The 12,837-nt window shown below is 40.5% G+C and overlaps 1 long non-coding RNA gene across 1 annotated transcript; it reads right to left on the reverse strand.

Annotated features, from left to right (window-relative positions):
- Positions 1-185: 185 nt before the first annotated feature.
- LOC142600525 (uncharacterized) lies at positions 186-5,346 on the reverse strand. The gene is made up of 3 exons (XR_012834058.1): positions 5,225-5,346; positions 2,111-2,150; positions 186-572 (listed from the first exon to the last, which is right to left on the reverse strand). It is a non-coding gene; the product is annotated as an uncharacterized LOC142600525 (long non-coding RNA).
- Positions 5,347-12,837: the final 7,491 nt, after the last annotated feature.

Below are 12,837 nucleotides of genomic sequence, written 5' to 3' on the forward strand. Positions count from 1 at the left end.
TGGGAAATGCTTGCTAACTCTATGGATTATGGAGAAAATTTGAGAAGTAACGTTGCAGAACTGGGACAGATCAGGACATCAGCAGCATGATGATACCACTGCTGGTATCAAACGCAGGCACTTTTCCCCATGTCTCTGCAATAGGATCACGCACACTGGGGATTAGGATACTGCTCTGTTACACCTTCACTGCATTGCCTTTTGAAGTGCAGGAAAACTTGCTCCATCCCTGAGCATTTTTTCTTGGCATTACATGCATTCGACTGAAGGAGCAGTTTTCAAACAGCGCTCTTGAGATCTTGTTGCCAAAGCCAGCTGGGCGTATATACCATAGGGCCCAGCTTAAGGCATCACATTCAGCGCACTTCCAGCCTATTTCGAGTTGCTCTGAGCAACTTCAGGCTGTTGCTGCTCCCCAACAGCAACTTCTCGTGTAAGAGACGATACCCACTTTCCCAGCTGATGCAGAGTGGTCTTCTGCTGGCTTTAAAACAGTGACGAAAAAGGAAGCCTCCATTTTCCTCATGCCTCCATTTCAGTGTTTTCCTTGCAAGAGTCACCTCCAGGGCTTCCTGTACAGAGAACAATCAACTTACTCTTGAGCTACTATGATTTTTAGGTGGGAGAATAAAGAGTTACGTTTCATGCTCTCAGGAGATAATTTCAAGATAGGGTTTCTAGTGAAGTTTGTGGTGTCACTACTGGAGTTAACAGGGCATCTCACCCCTCTCTTCCCCCCATTTTTGTATTTAAAGCCCATCTTCAGCAGACTCAGTCACCCTATAGATTCTTACAGTGCATGTGTAACATATAATACTATTCTCCTTCCATTTGTTTTTCCAGGGCATCCCATGAAATAACATGATGCCGTTACCCTGTGATTTACTACTGGTTCCCTTTTGCTTTTCATATCTCTCCATTCCAGAGCACAGGAAGCTAACCTCCTGCTCTGTTGTCTCAATACAATTTCCCTTATCACCTCATGGGAGCTAAGTCCCCATCTTCTTCATAAGTCTTTGGTTCTGCTTTAAATAACATATAAATAATCTTCAGACTGACTTGACAAAAAGCACACCGTACACCCTGCTGCCAATACAATGTTAGATTCTGTAAATAAATGTATTATGACACACTTAACAAAAAACTATTAGCAGTGCAAGAAAATAACATTTGCCTAACCTGTCAATTAACCACCTGGGAAGCCTGCATATAGGAAACATCTGCATGTATTTTTACTATGTCAGAATCTGATTCAACGGTACTGGGTTATTTCATTCCCTTGATTAAATGGGTGCACAGAGTGCCCGTTAATGGAAATAAAGTAAATGTACTGTGTGAAATAGGAGAAGGTTGTGGGGATAGAAACAAGTACTTTTGGTGAAAAGGAAAGCAGTCTTTATATCCATTTTTTTGTTCTCAGGTAGAGTATTTGTGCATAATTTACCCTTGCATTCGCAAGGAGTTCTCTTCTCACAAGACATGAAGCTCCAGCAGCTGGAAATACAGGCCAAGGATAAGAGTTTCTTTAAGTCCCAATACCCAATCAGTCTTGTCACTGCCACTATGAAGTGAAGATTGGTATTCTATAAAGTGGATTTTGCCACCACTGATGCATTGCATATGGATGATAGAATAGCCACATAAAAAACATTTTCTGCCCATTGGCCTAGATTCTAGTTTTTAACTATGAAAGGCTTGGTAACTGAGCTATTTGAGCATTTCCTACGTATGGTGTAGGACACAGAATAGACATGTTTGTCTTCCAGACCTGCTACTTGGACTCTCATCTTCCCGGTAAATAACCACTCAGTAACCACAAAATGGTTACACTGACTAGCTGGCATATTAAACCAACCTGCAGCGCTCTAAGGAGCTAATAACTAGTTGCAAGCTGCATCAGTTATTAAACATTTAAAACAAATCATTCCAAATGTCTAATATTAAATTACAGGATGTACTTGCTTCCATCTTTCAGCCACTTGCTAACCACTGCAAAATTACTTCATGTATTTTGTCCAGCGATGAGCACATACACACAGGTAGCATAGATGAAGCACAGTTGTAAGAGGAGTGTTTACCACATGCAAAAAGCATAAAACCCAAGCCTTACCTCCATTCTTAGATTCAGCTGTGATCCTCTCTACCAAAAGCTGAAGGGACATGAGAAGGCAAAACAGGGATTTTACAAGAGCACTGCGCATTACACCTTGGCTGCAAATAAAAGGCTTTAGTTTCTACAGCCAATGTTAAAGCCCCTTTGTGTAACTACCATACTGAATTATAAAATAACATGAAAGTTCAAACTGGAGGTATCAGAGGACACTTCCTAGTGAATTTGCTTAGATGTAAATCCAGAGAACTTCCAATAAAGTCATGTCAGGTTTCTAAGGGTTTACACTGGGATACTATGGGATGCCATTTGTGAGCATGGCCATAGATTCACAGGAAAACACTTGTCACTCTTGTGATATCATTTTCGAGGTCACAAAACACCGATACAAAAGTTCACTTACAATACTATCCTTTTTTCACTCAAACCATATGTATTTTCAGAACTCAAGCACTCTGTCAGTACCTTTTAAGTTCTAAAATGGCCACAACAAACAACGATCGGCAATGCTCACATGTTCTTCCAGCCGAAGGACAATTCAAACATTTTACCCTAAATATCATTTACCCAATGGCACAATTGTCCCCCTGAGTCACTTCTGTCAGGTAAACACTGCAAACAAAGAGTATCCTATAGAGCAATGTGTCATGAATAAATATTGTCAACAAACACAGAGCAGTTTTGACTGAAATGAAAAACAGAAATTCCCAGGTACTAGCAAAATACCTCTGTAGGTAAATCATGGGCATATGGTCTCTACTGTCAGGGAATTCACTCTGAAATTATTCCCTCTTCAGCATGAAATTCTGATTGTACTGAAAATAATGGAAATGCCCTTATCAGTCTTACTGAGAGCAGGTTTTCATCCCAGTCTTTTTAAAGCATTAGTCCAGAACAGCATTTACCAAGTTACTCCGCTTACAGCCTCCCTTCAGAGCTTGCAGGCGGGTGGGAAGTGGTTTGCTCTCACTTCCCCTGCAGCTCCCCAGGTTGGGAGTCGGAGTTTCCGTCTGGAGCAGCTGAGCTATTGATATAAATTAGCAAATCACAAAAATCAGCCCAGCATTAAAAAAAGTGGTCTTGCTTCCAGTGAAATGAGTTGTCTTCTCATTTCACATGAAATGGTGGGCTAAGGTCAGACCTCTTACCACCTGTGTAACCACTCCTGAATTTTTCCAAGCCTTCTCAAACTCTCTGACCAATTTAAAGCAGTAACCTGCCACTAGGCAACAGAAGGGACAGGCTAGACAAACACATTTCAGTATGCATCACAGCAAGTTCCCCTGAGAGCTTTATCAGCTGTTTATTAATGGTTGAGGAGAAGGTTGATAAAAACAGCTGTGCAGAAAGATTAAATATATTTCCCATGCTGACATTCACACTGACTCGGAGTTCACAAAAACCTCATAAAATATTAACTGTAAAGCAGTATCTATCTAGGCTGGTCTTTAAACAGATTACATTTTATTTTGTCAATCAGGACCTTTCATCAGAAATAAACCAGGTAGAAGCAAATGAGAATTTATAGACAAATCCCTTGCCTCAAAATTTGCTGCTTTTACGAACGTTACACACAGCTATTACAAGAAAGGTTCACGGAAAGAATGAAATTTGGATTAATGGACTGTAGACAGCAGCAGTAAACATTTCTGTTTGCCCTGGTAGCTTAACAGTGTGTGTAAAAGGACCAGAGGAATGCAGGGGAAGATCTCCCATCCTCACTGTTACTGCTCTGGAGTGAATGGTGCAAGTTGGGTGCCAGGGAACACCTCCTTGCACACGCCTACATATCAAAGAGTTGTAAAGCAAATGGATAGAAAGGACCTGTAGGAGTTGCCTAGTTGAATACTTCTCAACAGTTTTTCACCACTGGCTCATCAGATCTTAGGTGGCACATTTACTGAATGATTTAAAACCCCATAACATGAGCGAAATATGCAGCCAAATATAAGCAAACAAATGAATAAAAATGACAGCAAAAAACCTAAAGCATGAATGATCCCATTTCAGCCCATGTGTTGTTTAGTTATACAAGAAACCAATTACAACACAACCAAATAAGATCTTTCTTTCCTTAAAGTTTGGTTTGTTCTTCAACTAAAAAAGGCTGAAAAGCATTAACATGAACTATTGCTCTGTACTAAATTTTGTGTATGTTATTCCTCACAGCATTTGTTTGCTCTGTAACCAAAGACTTTCAGGGATGGAAATTACACAATTTCCCTGAGTGGCACATGGAGCAATCTAGTGGTCGGCTGAGTTGACTGAGTAATCCGTTGGTCAAAAGGTGGCCCCTGTGATTTGTTCAATCCAGCAATTTCTTAAGAAAATGAAAATAAGAATATAAAAACCCATGCTCTTTCATTTTTCGCTGGAAAAGAGCACCCATTTCCAGAGAGAATTAAACAAGGAATAATTAAAACCTAAATATAAGAATGAAATATTGAAATTCATTAGCTCCTGAGACAATTTTAATGACCTTACTCAAAACTGCCCTGAAAGTGTCTAGAAATGTTGTGGTATTAGGATGTTAAATCAAATGCCCAGGAACTAGCATTATATGATACCATGGCATTAGAAGATATTACGATACTAGCTTTTCACATTTGTGGAGCCTTCTTTACTCACAAGATCTGAAAGGCGGTTTGACAGTGTTATTCTAGTCCCTGCCTATAGGTATCAGAGAAGAATGACTGTTGCAAGTTGCAAAGCTGGCCAAGCCTGTTCTGAAAAGGCTTGCCATGGGAGTAGGAGTGATGCTGTACCTCAGGGAGTAGGGATCACGTGCTCCTGTTACTAGCACAGGAAAATGTGCAGCAAAATGTTACAAAACCTGCCTTCTAGTCTTAAGCACAAGCCAAGACGTCCCATCTGGTATGCCAGGCCAACATAGGGATCTGCGTGCTGCCGCACAAGAGCTGCCAAGAAGTGCAAATGAAGGTGTGGTACGTAGGAGGTAGGTGCTTCTGGTGAAAAAGCAATTTGCTGTATGGTAATATTATTCCTGTAACAATGCAGTAAAAGTAGCATATATGGTCATCTCTGGGAGGCAATATTGTGCTACAAACCAATTTCCTTACTCTCCAGAGAATACAGCTCATCTTGCTTGGTTACCTGAGAAAGTCCATCACTCTTTTTCCTTAATTGTCAAAATCAGCTGTGAATTTCTTGATTGCAGGTGTCTGGGTTTGAATGTCTAGAGGCTGGGAAGAGGCACGATCCACGGAGACTCCTTCTTCCGGAATTCGTTCTTCCTTCCCATCTAACACAGTCCTGGTGCTTTCTTTGACTGAAGCAGGCTGTGAAAGACAGATTTTATCAGTATAGCTGCAAAATATATGGGTTTTTGTGGTGTGCACATGAATATGAATTAATAGTACTTTAACATGCTCCAGCACTACTGGAAGCAAAGACTTTTTACTCACAGATTCTTTGTATATCTTACTCTTACTCTTCCTTTTATATAAAAAAAGAAGATAACTTTCTGTCAGTTTAACTTAATGGACATGAGATGAAAGATAATCAAATGGCTAGTAATTAAGGATGGTTAAGAGGCAAATTATTAGATACAAATTACATTTTTTCAAATAATCCTCTGAAGCACCCCGCAGTGCAAGGCTTCCAGGCTGAACTAAAGGTTGCTCTGCATTCTATGTAACCTTAGTTTGTGAACCTCAATTAACCAAATCCTTCTTAATCAAACAGGTTAATGTCCCCAAATGCTGATTAATTACATTGAAAATTCCCTGAAGCATCAAATCACTTGGTTATCTGAAATTGTTCTTTGGCCACTTTCTGCATACAGGTAATCAAGCATATGAAACAGTACAGATGTCAGCTTGTTATTTCACCTAGTAACTCCAGAAATGGGCACTAAATTGGAAGGAATACTGTAGCACAATTATCTAAAGTTATAGATAAAGTGAAAATAATTTCTATTTTCTAGACCATGCAGCTCCTAATGACCGTTTTAAATTATTCCTTACTCCTCATGAGAAATGTCTGGCCTACAGAATTATCATGTTAGCCTTGGCACCGTGGGCTAATTAGATGTTAAGCATAACAGCTGAAAAAGGAAAAAGCCTTCTTCCAACATTAATTCTTAAGAGGATCATTTGAAGAATTTGTACGGCAAACTGTTCTTGTGCAGAGTGCTCAGAGGAAGCCAGAGAAACACCAGCATTGCAGATAATTTCCACTCAGCAAGAGAGCCGAGCACTCTGAAAATCAGGATTCTGTCGAACCTCAGTCTGCAATGGTCACCCATCTCTTTTAGAGAAACACCTGTATCAAATAGCAATGCCCAGGGACCATGACCATTTGGATGACTTAACTGAGAAAAGCAATCTTCTCTGCCCCAGGAGCTGCTGGTGTGGAGACACTTCGCTGCCTGCTGTTCTGAAGAGCACCAACAAATTCCTTCTCTTAGCTATTGCCCAGTGGTTTGGGGGTTTTTTGGTTTGTTGTTTTTTTTCTTTCTGTCAGGATTATGTTATTTGTATACAATCGCTGCTATAGTAAAACCCTTTTAACCAGGACATCTCCATGGATGCTAATTTAGCACAATTATACTTAATGACAGTGAAACTGCTTAACAGGGATATATTCAGTGACACAGGGAGTTAAGTATTAGCAAGCTCTTAAATCAGTGTGAAATGCCAAACTTGACTTCCATCACAAACAGAGGTTCCAGTAATAATAAGGAAATAAATACCAGAGAAAAAATAAATGCTGTGAATAATCTCCTTGTTGCTGTAGTTTTACTTTGGTGGGTACTTTATGCCACGGCAAGTCTTTTCAGAAGCATTTTTGACTCTCCTTATCAGGATAGCTGTTTAATTGAGTTGGCTGTCTACCAGTTTGAGGGATTCTACTGAATTAACGTTCAGATTTGCTTAGCTTTAGCTAATCAGATGATGTGCAGGTGTGGTGTTCCTGCAGGTCTTTCAGTTAGAAAAACAAAGCTTATATGTTGAAGAGTGTAGTTTAAAGCAATGAAGAAGATACGTTGCAGATATTATACCTTCCTTCGCATACCAGACTGCTTTTCTTCCTTTTAAATTTTATATTACAAATCACTACTGGAAGAAATCTATGTTTTGTTTACATTAAATGATTATATATGTATAAACTGGATGTTTTGATTAATAAAAAGAAAACAAGAAACTAAGAAGTTCACAATAAATAAGGGAAAAGTGTCTAAATCATTATTAAAATTGCCTAGCAGCTAGGATGGCTGTTTTTTCCAGCAATACACCACCAATCCAAATCACTCTAGAAATAAGGGCACAAACCCAATTTCCATTTATCCCTGCAGGTTATCTTCCTGCCACAAAAACAGAGGAAGAGATGTCTACTGGAGGGAAAAAAAAAAAAAAAAAAGGATGAATAAATTACTTCTAGAAAGGAATTAATTAACAGTTAATGAGTAGCTTTACTTTCAGCAGCCCACATGTAATTTCAAGACCTAAAGCCAAACCTGGCTGTTCCTCTGGAAGTTTTTTGGGTGTGCAAGAACAGGATGGTCCTCATGTTTCTTGAAACACCCACACCTGCCCCAGGGTGCTCAGGACCACCTCACCCTGAAAGCGTGAGGTGAGAGGGTTTCTACTGCTATGGCTGAAGATGAAGTGGACACAGTGCAATAAAAACCTGCCTGTGCCATTGTCCCCCACTTCCATGCCCAGCCTCCCCATGCTTACTACAGCTCCAAGAAAAAGGCGTGAGGTCTGTGCCTGAACACAAACCCTTCCCCGCCCTGTTTTCTCCCTGCTTCGGCAATCCTCTGGATTCCCCACTTCTCCGTTCTCAAAGCAGGGGGCTGTGCTGCACACTCCGTCCTGCACGCTCTTGGCCAGCCCAGGACAAGAAATAATAAAATAGAACCCGTTAGTAGGGTTGTTATGCAGAAAAAAACCCAGCATTACTAGCAAAGTTTCTAATTTGCGAAGGTCTATTTCAGATAACGAAAAGGACAGGGAGAAAGGGGTACAACATCAAGACTTTGTTTTGTGCTTCCTGAACTTCAGAGTTCTTCTTTTATGGTAGATTTTCCTCTTTTGGGCCACTAAACTCTTCCAGTGAGGTTATGGAATTTCCTTCCCACACAGGGACATCCTGTCTTTTGGCATTTTTTGGAGTAAACATGCAGGCCCAGCTCTGCATCACTCAGTGAGGCTCTTAAGGTACCACTGCCTTCATCAGATAATGGCCTGTTATTGTTGACTACATCATAGAAATATTTTTTTGAAGCACGTCAAGGCTAGAAAGTAACCAGCTTTAGCTAAAAAGACAGATTTCTGTGTGTTACAGTCTTCAGGGGAGGAATAGAATTATTTTGTAGTCAGGCTCTCCAGTTGCTGAGGAGTTGGCTGTGTGCTCTTCACAACTGAGCCTTTCATCTTTCCTCCCTTGTCTTGCCATGGCTTCTTTTAGGACCTACGTTGAGTCAGACTGCTCCTGAGCAGAAATTTACACCTTGGCACATCAGCTCCAGAAGCTGTAAAAGTGTAACAGCACTGATGGAAATTTCTTAATTTCTAAAGTACACAGCAAACTGTATCCCTTACTTGAGTAAAAAAGATTCAGCCTTACTGTAGTGATAGGACAAGGGGCAATGGTTTTAAACTGGGAAAGAGGGAAGATTTAGATTGGATATAGGGAAGACATTTTTTTACGATGAGGGTGGTGAGGCACTGGAATAAGTTGCCCAGAGAAGTTGTGGACGCCCCCTCCCTGGAAGTGTTCAAGGCCAGGTTGGATGGGGCTTTGGGCAACGTGGTCTAGTGGAGGGCGTCCCTGCCTGTGGCAGGGGGGTTGGAACTAGATGATCTTTAAGGTGCCTTCCAACCCAAACCATTGTGTGATTCTGTGCTTCTTGTTACTCAAATCATATTTCAGAATATTTACAGTACGGAAATGCCCCAAAGAAGTAGAAAGGCATGACTTTCCTGTCTAATACAAAATTATGGAAACTTTCTAGTAAAATAGGAAGGCATATGTACAAAAGATCAGGATGGAGTCTTAATATAAACTATATAGGCTCTCCTGAATATTTTCTTCAGCTGAGTTTCTGAACTCCCTGCCAAGCTGTTAATAATGTAAAGAATCTCAAATGATGAACACGATTCATGTTGTTGGCAGAAAGAAAAGGTGATTTATTTTTTACAAGAAGATCTAGCAAATAAGTACTAGATGTCAACTCACGGGTAGTTTTGTCCGTACTGACAGGTTGCTGAGGGTATATACACTGGTTCAGTTCTTCAGTTTATCCTGGTTTGATTTCATTCATAATTGACAACTGCATTTGCCTTTTTATATTTGCAATAAAATACTGTGCAAACAAAATTTGGAAGTATACGTGCAGCAAATCTTGTATCAACACTGACTGGCTGCCAAATTTGGAATCGATTCACTGATGAGTTTGAGAGTGATTAATGTGAGTGCTTAATTTAAATCCCTGATTTAAAAACATTTATGGAAAGAGAATTGACAGCATAAATAGCACTTCAAAGTGCTACAACTGTTCCTTCCATGGACTCTGCTTTTGTGAAGTGTGTGGTAAGTTTTTGCTCAGGTACAACATGCCATAAGGTGATGATGTTCAAATGCCAAATTTTCCAACCCTTCTTGCAATAAGAAATGATACTTGTTAACAGGTTTTCTGAGGAAAAAGTGGGAAAAAAGCCACTTTTTTATTTTTTTCAATGGAGAGGAACATCAAGAGATGACTGAATAGGGTTACAACAGTTAAATTTTTTATATACTCACACTTGGAATTTCAGCATGCTGTATGTACACTACTTCCAGTTAGGACATGACAAGTAAAATTGCATTTTGGGTTCAGATAATAAAAGAAGTCCCTGTAGAGAGTCCAACAGTGTGCTGCTGCAAGTGTTAACTAGATTAGAAGCTTTTCCCAGCACTGTCACATCAGACCTGGCGCTTTCCCTCTCTGTACACCTCTGCCCAATACGCATGGGAAAACCGTAGTCCAAGTCCAGCCATGGCCTTCCAGTCTGGTCCGCCGTCCCGATGGCTTTGCAGTTCTCTAGGAGCAGCGCAGGAGGGATCCTGTGTAATGAACACACCAATAGCCAAATGTCAGGGCTAACGCTGGAAAAGAGGGGGTTCTGGACACAAGGCCTTGTTTTGAAAGACATTACGAAAAAAAGAAGTCACAGCATTAAAAAATGCTCTCTTGCACAGATTATGAGGGAAACAGCCCTAGGAGATCAAATAAATTCAATTATTTCTTTTTATTAGGACACAGCTGCATGCTCCCCCTTGAACAGACTGAATACATATCCTCTTGCATCTTTGAACTCATCCAATTTTGGTTGTTTGCCATGGGATACTGCCTTCTGATCCTTCTAAGGCACTTCCTTTCTCAAAGTCAAAATCACAGCAGCATTTTAATAGATAAAATTACTGGAAGCTCTCGTGTCTTAATTTATGTACATATACAATCATTGTTTAGTTGACCCTTTCATCTGTTTAAATCTGCCTGGACATGCTGGAAGCAGCCAGTTTTTAACAGAAAATGACAAATGCTCAACTGCATTATAGTTTTTTTTCCATTCTCCAGCTCCTTTGGAAAAGATTTATAAGTTAAATCCAACACGCATGTAGCACTGTCCAACATACTGTGTTTCCCAGGCAGATTTCCCAGATATTTGGAAGGTACACAGTTCAGAACTGTTGTTCTTGGCGAATTTATTCTTGCAAAGTACTTTTGCAAATTCCATTCTATTTCTTATGGGCATATGCAACACAAATAACAGTACAAATTTGTTGTGCTGCTCTGCCTATACCTCTCTAGGTAAGAAAAGAAAATTGCCTCTTTTTCCTATTCAGTACTTCAGGCTGCCAATAAAAGTGAAAAGTTGCAGTAACCACCCATCAGGATTTAGAAGAGATTTCCATTGTTTTACAGAAGTAAGGCAACACAGAGCTGACCTAAAGTGGTCAACATTGAGCTGCGTTACATTCAAATTAACAACTGAAGGGAGAAATCCTCCAGATCTCATTATTAGTCCCTCCAAAGCTGCTCTGCCTTGGTTTGGAGTGAATTGAACCGTATGGAGTTGGTATGTAGAATCAGGAAGAATGGATTCTGGCCCTTTATTGCCTTCTGCCAAGGGAAAAAATTGATTATAATGTTAATACTTGACTAGTGGGCACATACAATAGTGTAATTTTGCTGGGCTCATTCACTGTTCTTCAAAACCACAAAAAGCACAAGTTCTTGTTCCTTAAAAAAAGAAATTGCTCTACAAAAACTTTTTCTTCATCTTTTGAAATAAGCTCATAGCAATCTGTCTTCATTTAAACTGTAAGGGTCCTGGAATAGACTCTGGTTCCTTTTAAAACAGGGAAATAGCTCCTAAATACATTGAGCTGCTTTTTGGAATTTATGAAGCAGAACACAAATCTAAGAGCTGGCAACATTTAATGGTAATGAGGCAATTCTTACATGAGAGAGTTCATTACAGGATCAGCTCATGATGTTTTCCAGCAGCTGGAAAATGGAATCTTTTGCAGGCTGGGAATGAAAAATCTTGCTTTAAAATTATCTTGCATATACCCCAATACTCAATTAGTTTAAAATGGAAGCATAGAGGAATTCTTCCTGCTGCTTCTAATGCAATGGGCTTTTTACTGAAGGAAGAAAATATGTTTTCCTCGTACAGCGCTGCTGTGCCAACTGAGCTGCGGCACGTGGGGGAGAGCGGGCCCTGCCTGTGCTTTGCTCCTCTGCAAATGTTTTGAGACGGTCAACCCTGCTCTTGTACAAGGCAGAAGCTGTCTTTGTATTCAGAGAGCACAAGGACAAGGATTGTGCTTGGCTCTGTGGTGCAAAAAAGTGGCATTTCCTTACAAAGGCACGTTTTAGTTATCATCTGCCATAACTCCCCAAGTGGTCTTTCCTACTGTATTTTTACCATAAGGTGGCTTTGCAGCAAAAGTATGGCCCAAGAGGAGCTCAAAGTCTCCTTCCATCTCATAGCTGGAGCGAGTTTGCCAGCACTGAGCCATGCAGGTGCGATGACTCCCCTCAGCTCACTCTCACTGTTCTTTCACTACTCAGACTTTGACCAGGATGAGTTGCGATACGCTGTTTTTCAAAGTGACTGGTCGGCCAGTGGATGCTACTACAGTAGAAAATCCAGTTGTTTAGCTTCTCATTTTGCATTTTTTTTTTCTGGTGGTCTGCAGCATGCGTGCTGAGAGATTCTCTAAATGATCCAAAGCTGCAAACACAATCACCCCAAAATGTGCAAGTCTCACGGGAAGTATTTTCCCTCTAGGTTGTTCTCTGCTGGTCTTCAAAGTATTATTTTCCAAAGATGCTAAGAGGACTATTTCACTTCACTTGCTACCCAAATACTGTCCCCAAGTTTAAAAGAGACATAAATCAGTTAAAAGCAACAGAAGGACAACAGAACATCCCACTCAGCCTTTTTAAAAATTGCAGAAGCCCAGAGGACACCTAGAATTGAACCTCTCTGGAGACATCCAGTCACTCCAAGTCAGCTGCAGTTTCTCACCAGTTACTGACCTGGCTCCTACAGTCGCTGCTGGTGTAGAAGGCGATGGTGGAAACCACAGTCAAAAGCTGATTCTCCCTCTTCAGTTGAACACTCAGTTCCCCAGCCGGCTGAGGGAGCTGGCTGTCATCACTACTTCCCTCCTCTCCAGTCAGGCATTATGCAAGGCTCAAATAT

This window comes from Balearica regulorum, chromosome 2 (assembly GCF_011004875.1).
Source record: "Balearica regulorum gibbericeps isolate bBalReg1 chromosome 2, bBalReg1.pri, whole genome shotgun sequence".
NCBI lineage: Eukaryota > Metazoa > Chordata > Aves > Gruiformes > Gruidae > Balearica > Balearica regulorum.